The following is an 11,402-nucleotide window of genomic DNA, read 5'->3' as shown; positions in this document are numbered from 1 at the left end:
ATATATATATATATATATATGTAACCAATTATCAACCCAATTGCACCAAAATATTCATATTTTTGCATAAATAAAAAAAATCAAAACCCTTATATAAGAAAATTTTGAAATTTGCTTGAACAAAACATGTAGTAAAAGTAATAGGAATTTGTTCAAAAGACATGTAAATCATTTTTAGAACCAAAAACAACTTAAAACATGATTAAAAACAAATTACGAACACAAATTTTGAAATATAAAAATTTGGGGTTCAAGTGAAATTACCTTGGTTTTTGATGAAAATGATAATTTCGGGGAAGGCTTGATGCAAATTTGAGTGAGATGATGAAAGGATGAAGATTTTGGGTGGAAATTTGAGTAAAATCAAGCTTGAAATTAGTTTATTGGGGTGTCGATTTAAGGTTTAAAAAGAAGTGATAAAAAGGGGAATTTTGATATTAAAACATCCTTTTTAACGCATAAAAGAGCCCCGATCTCGATACCAAGAAGGGAAATCTCGACACTATCTGAATGGTATCGATACTGATAGGCGATATTAATATTGAAAATGAATACTTGAATTTTGGGTCTCGATACCAAACACCTAGAAACAAAATTTTTGATGATCTAAACCCTCAAACACTTCCGAAAAAAGCACCTAATGATTTTAAGATCATGAATTGCATTAGAGACTTATTAAGGCACTAAGTATTAAAAATAGTACTAAATTAAAGCATTTTGCTAGGCACCTTACTAGAGTGTATATTATGGGCTTTTTGAAGAGATAGTTAGCTACAGCAAGCAAGTTCTAAAATATACCACAAAAAGTAATTTAAGGCCAAAAATTAACAACATAAGTATATAGGGCCATAAAAATACAATTAATGTAATATTAACTCCCCCTAACTTATTGCAATATAACACTATGTGGAGACACTAAATCATACATATAAACGTATAAAATCTTATAATCAACACGAAATTGCATGAAATTAAATTTTTTACCACTTGAATCAAGGTTAATTTGCTAAGTCTTCCTGGCATTCTAGAATAAAGGTATCGATACTGACATGCTGGTTTCGAGACTTATAAGGTTATTTTAGGTTATTTTTCACAATTAAAAATCACTTGAAAAACTTTATGACAAATTTTCTTAGAATTACAAAATGCAAAATTTAACAAATTAAATTATTTGAAAATTCATGTTATGTCAAAATTAAATATTGGTTCAACAAAAAATATTAACTTATAATGCTTCTTAAAATCCATTTCACGATATTATGTATGTTGGACAATATTATTCGAATAAAATGCATTTAGCTCTTCTATAGCTTTCAATGAAATTTTCACTACAATATTGATTTATTATGAGAATACAAAAAATAAATATATGGAAAATTCTACAAAGCTTGGTTAAACACCACTAACGATAAGCACCGTTAATTTAATTTATAAAAAATTAAAACTCTAAAAGACTCAACATATAATTATAAATTAATTAGAAATTAAAGATAAAATATTTAAAATAAAATATTAATTACATTATTTTCCATTATCTTCTTTGGGTAAATTATACAACTGACAATTTAACTATTGCCCCTTTTCATTTTGAAACCATTTTTGAAATTTTTTCAATTAGGTCATCCAACTATTTAAATGCATTCAATCAAGTCACTTGTTTTTAACATTTAACACAAGTGCAGACGTGGCAGTTAATAAAATTGGTATAATTTCATATTTGATCCTCAATATTTTATAAATTCTATCAATTTGGTCATAATTTTAATTCAATTAAATAAATTTAATCTCCAATTAGGTGGTGACACGTGTCATTACTAGATTGAAGGATATTTTATTAATTTTAATTATATAATTTATTTTATTTTGTATCCAATAAGGTGGAGACCACCTGATTTGATAAGCAAAACACAATAAAATATAATCTACTCTTGGAAAGAATCAAACAAATGTGTAAGAGCACACAGGGCACACCTGAACCACTGGGCTACACCCCTTACTTTTTAATATCTTACAACACTTTATAGTTTCCAGCTAAAGACCATATGATATAAAGAAAACAAATTGAAAGGAAAATAAATAATTGAAGAAATTGAACTTGGTCTCATGAGATGTTTGAGTGAGTTCTTACCATTGTACCAACAATTAGTTTTAGCTTCATATTATGTTTACCTTGTATTATAACGAAAACAATAAAATGAATCAAACTTTAATTTTTTTGTGTGTGTGGAGAATATAAGCACCAAAACTATTTAAGAAACTTTAGTTAGTAATTTATAAATATATTCATTTTAAAATATAGTTAATACAAAATTTAAAACAATATATAATAAATTTATTATGTATAAAAAAATTTAATATTTTTAAAATGAATTTGAAATTTAAAAATCAATTTCATGAAATTCAGATTCTAAACTATATTTATTTATTTAATTTTAATTTTTTTAACATAATTAATAATCTTTATATATATAATTTCTTTATATTTAATCATTAATTAAAATTAAAATTATTAATTATATTGAAAAGGTTAATTTAACGATTATATATAAAGAATAAATATATTTTAAAAATGTAAAAATATAAATTTTATTTTTATTTAAAAACTCAATTTAATAATTATATATATAACATTATAAATTTAATTAAATATAGGATTTGAATCCCTTTACAAGTATGTTGGTTTTTTTCTCTCTGTCATTAGTTATAACAACTTATATATAAAACTTTATAGACAAATACCAAGTGAAGGGCTTAGCTTTGTGGTTTAGTTGTGCTTCGGTGTGTTACAAGTCATTGGTTTGATGTCCCTCAGAAGTAGATTATATTACATGCATTTTTCTTATTAAATAAGGTGGTGAAATGTGTCAAAACCTGACTAGATATAAAATAAAATAAATTAATTAATTAAAATTAATAAAATATTCTCCAAACTAGTAGTGACACGTCACCACTTAATATTCTGATCGTCTCTCCTCTGGATCCACGGTGTTTTTCAATTTTGTGAGTAAGAGGATTCTCGTCTCCTCTCTTAAGAATGCTTTCCAGGCCTATGGGATTGTGTTGGATGTTTTCATTGCGTATAAGAGTTCGAAAAGAAGATTGATGGGGTCTACATTCATTTTCGTTAGGTTCAGGAATCGGTTTGAAACTAATCAAGCGATGTTGAGAGCTAATGGTAGGGTGATGGATGGGTTTAAAATCAGAGTTTACCATGATAATAAGTATGTTGGGCTAGGTAAGAAGGCTGAAGAGGAAAGAAGTTTTAAATAAATATGGAAGCCAGCCTTAAGATATTATCCGTGTTTTCGTTACGGATGGTAGTGAAGCAAGTTCCTCTTCAAATGCGGTTGTGGATAACAGGAATATGTTAATTCCTAAGAGTGAGCTTTCATGGAGGGATAGAAGTTTGGTTGGAAAAGTTAAGAACATGTATAACGAGAGTATTATTCAATCAGCTTTCAAAGCCGAAGGTCTGGATGTTAAGGTGAGCATTTGGCACGATCTGCTGATAGTTATCCAATTCAAGAATAGCAAAGATCGTCAGTCTTGCTGGTTAAATAGAGATGATTGGATTCAAATCTGGTTTGATGAGTTAAAGCTGATGGAGGGTTACAAAAACAAGCTTAAAATAAAAGTTTGGGTGTCTCTGATAGATGTTCCGCTTGCTATATGGTGTGATAAATTCTTTCATGATGTTGGAAGTTTTTGGGGGAGAGTTGTTTTGATAGACAAAGAAACTACTGATCGAGTCAAGTTTGATGCTGCAAGAGTTCTATTAGAAGTCCAATCCGTATCATCTTTACCTAAGAAATTCACCATTTTGTTAAATGGTAACTTATTTTTCATTAAAGTTCAATCCAAAGTTAAGGAAGAGGATAAAACTCTTATTGATGGATCCACAGTATGGGAGGGAGCGTGGTATGCGGATGTTGTAGACGATTCAATCGCTCCTATTGTCGAGGTTGAGGGCATGACGGGTGTTGGGCTCGAGGATGGTAAAGTTTTCCAGGAACAAGTTGAGGTGGTATGTCAGAGGCATGTTATCGATAATGCTCCTTTGGATGGTGGGGTGGAGTCTGCTGAGAATATCGAGGTTGGTGGAGATGATAACATAGTAGGGCTGTTTGATGTTCCTAACTCTTCTCAAATTGGGCCATTGGTGTAGCCTGTTTCGGATTATAGCTCTGGGCTGATTGGTATTAACAAGGATAAGGAATGTGATTTGTCGACCCATTCTATATCCCATTTCTCTAGGCTATTAGACGTGCCTCTAGTTGAGGTGTCTTCTTCTCGTGTTGTGGACAAGGTTGTCCCGGTCGCTAACCGTGATTGCAGTATTGGGTCTTCGCTGAAGAGGTCCGAATTTCCTCTGATCTCTGGTACTGGTAAACCTAGAAAGCAAAGCGCTAAGGGAGTAGTTGGGGTCAGCCTCAAGGTTTCGAAGAGATTTTCCAACGGAAATAGGAAAAAGCAGAGCCAAATTGATCGGGCTGGAAGGTCAAATGATAGAAGCAATCGGGTTGCTAATGGTGCGGCAGGTGGGGTGTCTTCTGAGGATTTGCAAAACATTCAAAATGAAGTGGTGGAGATGCTCATGGTTGCTGATGATTTGGGGTTGGAGTTTGCAGGATCGAGGGATATTGTGTTACAAAGGTTGGAATCTACAGGGTAATCTAGTTAGTGGTGTTTTTATGTTCGGTTTCTCCACAGTGGTTTGGAGGTGGGTGGTTTATAATTTTTGCATGGATTCTAGTCTATCAGTTTTGTCTTGGAATGTTCGTGGATTAGGCAAACCAGAAAAAATTAGACATGTTCATAGGGTAATGGAGTCGAGTAAGGCTACAGTAGTGATGTTTCAGGCGACTAAGGTTGTAGATATGAGTGGCCATCTTAAAAGAAGAATGAAAGGAAAAATGATATGGAAATAGCTTTTGTGCCTGCGGAAGGGGCATCAGGTGGGCTGATTTCTCTGTGGGACAAAGGAGTGTTGGATGTTAACATTATTTCAGTTCATAGAAGATTTCTAGCGCTTAAAGGAATTTTATTTGGGGAGAATAGGGTGATATGGTTTATTAACGTTTATGGGCCAAATGTGCAAGGTGAAAGAAGAGAATTCTTCGAGCAACTGAGTACTTTTATTTCCAATTTGAATGATCCTGTGATAGTGGGAGGGGATTTTAATGCTGTAAGGAAGGTATTCGAAAGATCAGGTAGGCATTCCTCCTTGGCTGCGTCAAGCATATTTGATGATTTTATTTCTTCTTGTGAGTTGAGGTGCCGAATCTGGGTGATTCGTTTATATGGTACAGGGGTGGTGATGATGTTGTGGCAAGTAGGCTTGATAGATTTCTAATACCTGTCGATATTTTCAGCTTGTGGCCTAAATTTGTGCAATCTGTGCTACCAAGATGCTTATCAGATCATAATCCAATAGTTTTGAAAGATAAGACGGTAAGGAGGATTTTCAGACCGTTTAAATGGTTTAATTACTAGGCTGATGACTGTGTACTGGCGAATAAAATCAAAGAGATTTGTCTGCGTTACAAAGTGGAGGGTTTAAAAAAAAATTTGTTGCTTACAAAAAGTGCAACCAAAGTCAGAAACAGAGAAGTTAAAGAGAGCTATCCTGATAATGCGTTAGAGATTGCCAAAAAAATTGAATTGTTGGAAGAAAGGTGGTTGATGGATCCGAGTGATTTTATCCTAAAGCAGGAGATTATTTCGTTGAAATCTAGGCTTTGGGTTGTCGAGAGAAAGGAGGAACGTGAATGGTTACAGAAATTTAGGCTCAGGGGTTGAAAAAATTAGATTAATAAGCTGAAATTTCAAAATTTGATTTTTAAGAATCATATGAGTATTCAGAAAGCGTTTGTAAATTATTTTAGTGCTGGATTTAATGAGGTGAAAACAATCCCTTTGAAGAGATTTGATGTTCTGCTAAAGAGGTTAAACGCTGTTTCTAGAAGATTCATTGAGAGCCCTTTCTCGGAAGAAGAAGTTTGGTATGTTATTAACTCGTCCGATGGAACTAGAGCACCAGGACCGGATGGTTTCTGTTTGGATTTCTTTAAGAGATTCTGGATACATATAAAAGGTGAAGTTATGAAGTTTATGGAAGAATTTTTTTGGGGCAGAGTAGTAGATTTTTCATTCAATAAATCCTTCATTGCTCTTATTCCGAAGAAATCGGAGGCTGTTTGTCCAGAGGATTTTAGACCAATTTCTTTAGTTGGTAGTATGTACAAGATCGTTTCTCATTTGCTGGCTAAGAGGTTGAGTTGTTGTATTGCTGAAGTTATTTGTGAGAATCAATTTACTCTCATAGCGGGGAAACAGATAGCCGATTGTAGTCTGATCGCGAATGAGGTCATCGACGGGTTGCTAAAAAGTAAAAAAGAAGCAGTGCTATTAAAGGCTGATTTTAGTAAAGAATACGATACGATGGACTGGTTGTTTTTGAATTTGATCTTTAAGAAAATGGGTTTCGACAATAGATGGAGAAAATGGATTAATCTATGTATCTTTACTCCGTCGGTTGATGTTCTAGTCAATGGGTGTCCATCAAGCAGTTTCTCAATCAAGAGAGGTCTTAGGAGTATCCATTGGGTTAAAAGGGATAGCATTTGTGGGCCTAAATCGTTTGGGGATTTGGGAAATTTTGATGTTAAAATTAGAAATCAATCACTAGAAATCAATCACTGCTAAACAAATGGATTTGGAGGTTTAGTTTGGAAACTGATAGTCTTTGGAGGAATATCATGGTGGCTAGGTATAATTATGACATAGATTCGATTGTTCCTAAAGCACTGAAGAGTAGAAATTCCTCTTGGTTTTCGCGTTATATTATAAACTCAGCAGGGTGTAAACACCCATTTTTGAACGGGATTAAAAATATATATTATATTAATTATTATTATTTTTATTATTATTTTTATTATTATTATTATATTAATATATTATTATTATTATTACTAATAATTTATAATTACATATTTTGTAGCTCAAGCCCACTACAACAAAAGCAATCCCGGAGCCCAATGCAGGCCCAATAAAAATCCAACAGCCCAAAATAATTACAAGTAAATCAATTAAGCACAGGAGATGTTCCCATCCATGTGCATGAGCGGCAGCCAATCACGGCAACATCTCAAGCTATCACCATTGTTGGAGCCAATCTGCAACAATAGCCAACTATTATCTCCAAAGTCAAAGAATCATTCATCCACCACCGAAAGATAAAGCAAATGTCAAAAGCAAGTTACCTACCTTCACTATTCTTACCAAATAAAGCAATGAAGAAAAAAAGGAAAGAAAGAAAAACGAATTTGGTGAAGAAAAATGGTAACATGTGAGTTTTCTGCTACCTAGAAAAGGGAGAGAAACGATTAGCAAATGGAGGGAGAACAGACAGAAAAGAAAAGAGGATGATCATCAACACCGGGAAAAAAACAGAGTGATAAATAAAAAAACAGTGAGTGTAAACTCTCTTGTATTCTGGAGTCAAGGAAGTGTAACAGGGGTCTTCCCGATTTTATTCGAAAGTAATGAAAATTAATTTTGAGGTGTTCTTCGGATTCTTTTTGATTCCCAGTATGTGTTAGGTATATGTATGCTTTTTTTTGTAACAAAGTCGAAGAAAAACAGCAAATGAGAGGGGTTCATCAACAACAGAAAACGAAGGCAATATATCATTTCCATTAACAATCCAACGACAGCAGCCAAGACAAACAACATACCAGCAGTAAAATAATCTTTTTTAGGTATTTAACCATGTTTATATTTCAGCAGTAACTTTACCATTATTATTCAAAGCATGCTCGAATTAATAAAGATGAAATAGAAATAAGCAATTAGACTTACCTTTTGATTCGGTTTCGTCATCGGAGAGTTGGGGTTTGTGTGGTGTTTCAGCCTTTGCATGTTAGATTTAAGAACCGGTCTGAGTGTTAGAATGTAGGTGAGCAGGGGTCACCAGTGAACGGTGGCCGAGCGTTGTCTTTGGGAGATTAGGAGCACTGCCATGCGTTGAGATAGGCAAGAAAAAAACGAGAGAATACCCAGAGAGAAATCGAAGAAAACAAAACGAAGGAAAGAAAAAAGTGAAGCGATTACCTCATCGGTTCGGGTCCTTCACCACAAGTAACCACCACGGTGGTGGTCAAGGAGGTGTATCGTGCCCATATAGGGCATTTAGGGGCATCAACCGTGGTCTTTGTGGCAGTGATCGAGTGAAAGGAGAGCTAATTTGTTTGCGTAGGTTTGATTTTCATTAGGAAGTTGACGATCAGAGTGAAAAACAACCACCAAGGAGGTATGGTCGGCATTGTTTTGCTGGGTTTTGAAGCGATGGTGACTCTTGGTTTCGATCAAAGAAGAAGATAAGAGAGTGGTCGTGAGTCCCGGCGCTGATGTGGTTACCGGAGCAGGGGAAAGATGGAGGCATGGTGGCGATGGTTTGGCAAAGGTTTCGACCAGAGCTTGCAAACAGAGTGTGGAGAGATTTGGAGATGCGGCTGAAAGGGGATGTAGTTAATTTTTAGGGTTTAATTATGAAATGAAACAAAAAAAATTTAAGTTAAATACTTAAAGTTAAGGGTAAAAACGACAATGTCATGAGAGGTGAGGGAAATCAAGCGTGTGGTCCCTTTGGGTTTTAATAGATTGCGTTTTGGTCCCTAAATTAATTTCTGAAGTTTCTGTTTATGGTTCCTAAGTTGACGCGTATTCCATGTTAGTCCTCAAAGCGAGTCTTTTAAGTTTTAATTTGGTCTTTATATTTTACGCGTATTTGATTTTCATCCTAATATATTTATTTTCTTTCGTTTACACATTTAGAACTTCAATTTCCAAATGTTATTTTTTAGTCCTGGGATTACGTTGTTTAAGTTTCCATGATGTTGCATATTAAGCATGTTTTTTTTTCTTGGTTTTCATTTTGGTCTTGTGTAAGTTTAGGGTTTATTATAATTTTAATCCTATACATGTTTGGGGTTGATGTTGGTTCTAGTACATTAAATTTGGTTAAATTGCATTTTAATCCATCGGTGTATTAGCACATATTAGGTTTTTTTACGTGCATTAGGGTATATATATATACGTGCAGTAGTATATTAGCATATATGTTGTGCATAATTTGTAATGTATATTTATATGTATATATGTACTAGACTTTGTTTATGGTATTCTATATACAATGCATTCTTTTCTTTTCTTTTTTTAATCTCCATATTATTTTAATTAGTATAAAATCATGTAGATTTATTGCTACCTTATAATTTTAATCGCATGTAGTTTTAGATTCTAAAATACAATACCCTCATAAGCATGTCTAAAATAATATATAAAGTTCACACATACTAATTCATGGGATATGTATAGGTATTTTTTCAAATTAGCTGTAAACATTTGTTCTTGTATATTTACATGTTTATGTACGTTCGAGTATACAATTGTTTCACTTCCAATATTACATGACATTAGTTTGCATAATTCGACATAATTACATAATTGAATTAAGGGTAATATACATTTAATTTAAAATTGTTTTAAGTGGTTTGTCTTAACTGATTAGAGATTCGCTTTTGACAATTTTAAATTAAAAGTGTATCTCATTAGTGACATCTAAAAATTGATTCATCACTTTAAAGTTTGGTAACGAAAAAAAAAGAAATGTTCGGCTATTTAAATTTTTTGAGAAAAGGTCGTTAGAATTGACCTAAAGATCTGGTCTCAATATTTTTAAATAATCGAATATTCTTTATCTTTTTATTGGTTTGGTAATTTTAATTTAACATATTTCGTTGCTTTTAAATGTTATAAAATCCGCAATTGTTGTTTTAAGGGATCATAAATCAATTTAAATTTGAATTTGTAAATTTCGTTGTAAAGACATTAATTAATCGATTAGGTACCGATTTAGGGCGTTGTGGGGTGCTAATCCTTCCCCACGCGTAATCGACTCCCGAACTCAGATTTTGATAACGCATACCTCAATTTGCTATTTTAATTAAAATTATTATTTTATTTAAAATGATAACGTTTTTGGGTGCTCAATCACACCCTAATCAAAGATTGGTGGTGACTCCTCGAACCACATATTTTATTTTAAAAAAGAATCCCAAATTTTTCGAAACGAGAGGCTTTTTTAAATCACATATTTTTTTAATTAAAAATCAATCAATTAAGAGATATAATTAAAAATGACGTGGTTTTCCAAATCTCACCTCCACCTGAAAAAAACCGTTTCGACACGGGTTTTGGGGTCTAAATTTTTTTCTGATTTGAGATTTGTTATGGGTGATGGGGAAAAATAGATTTATGGTCTGATTTTTGGACTGAAAAAAATTTCTTTCCCGAGAATTTTTGGTGTAGCAGTTAAAAAATGTGGTAAGTTAAAGGAGTTTGGTCGTTGGTGGCATGGCTCTTGGGAATGGAGGATTGAGCTGAGAAGAGTTTTATTTGATTAGGAGAAGCCAATCTGGCATGAGTTCATCCTTGTTTTAAATAAAGCGATTTCTGCTAATCAAGGACGAGATAGACTATTTTGGTCGGGTGCGCAATATTGAATCTATAACACAAAATCTTTCTGTCTAAAAGTGGCTTGTGAAGGTAGATTGGAAGATCCTGTGGGGAAAATGGTTTGGGTGAATTTTGTTCCTCAAAAGGTTTCGACCTTTGTGTGGAAAGAAGTCCTTAATAGATTGCCAGTTATGCTAGAGTTAGCTAAAAGAGGTGTCAACTGCTCATATCAGGTATCTTGTCTATTTTGTAATAGCGAACCGGAAGCAATTAATCATATATTATGTCATTGTGTTGTAATCTGGGTTGTTTGGCAAAGGTGGTGTAGAATGTGGGAAGTAAATCTGGTGTTTCCAAATAATGTTAAACATTTATTGGAAACTTGGTTTTCTCAAAAAATTAGGAAGAGGCGTCGAAATCTTTGGAAACTTGGTTTTTTTGAACTGCTATGGGTTATTTGGCTTTGCAGGAATAAGATCAGATTCCTAGGAGTGTCTCTGTCGGTTGATCAGATTTACCATAAAGTAATGTTGCAGATTGGTATCTGGGCGAATTTCCTTTGGCCGCATTTGATTCCAGTGGTAAATGACTTTGTCTGCAACCCTGAAGCTGTTGTGTGTGGTCCCTAATCCAGAACCAGATGCTGTGTCTACTGCTTTTTTATTACTGTCCAGGTGTTTGTTTCTGGTTTGAGTTAGGCTTGAATTTACGTCTGCTGAGTTCCAATGATCCTCTGTCATTGTTTTGTTTGCTAATCACCTATTTTCCATGGCTGTTTGGTATGGTTGATAAGGTGATTCGCTATGGTGTGTGGGTTGTTTCCATGTTTGCTGATTATTGTTGTATCATTTCCTGCTTTATGGTTAATTCCCATCCTATGGCGA

The 11,402-nt window shown here is 33.5% G+C and overlaps 1 long non-coding RNA gene across 1 annotated transcript; it reads right to left on the bottom strand.

Annotated features, from left to right (window-relative positions):
* Positions 1-7,003: 7,003 nt before the first annotated feature.
* Positions 7,004-8,560, bottom strand: LOC120189912. The gene is made up of 3 exons (XR_005522579.1): positions 7,861-8,560; positions 7,267-7,364; positions 7,004-7,175 (listed from the first exon to the last, which is right to left on the bottom strand). It is a non-coding gene; the product is annotated as an uncharacterized LOC120189912 (long non-coding RNA).
* Between the last annotated feature and the right edge of the window lie 2,842 nt (positions 8,561-11,402).

The sequence above is a fragment of the Hibiscus syriacus genome, unplaced genomic scaffold (assembly GCF_006381635.1).
Source record: "Hibiscus syriacus cultivar Baekdansim isolate YM2019G1 unplaced genomic scaffold, ASM638163v2 tig00116961_pilon, whole genome shotgun sequence".
Lineage (NCBI taxonomy): Eukaryota > Viridiplantae > Streptophyta > Magnoliopsida > Malvales > Malvaceae > Hibiscus > Hibiscus syriacus.
This window is presented reverse-complemented; position numbering and strand designations above follow the sequence as displayed.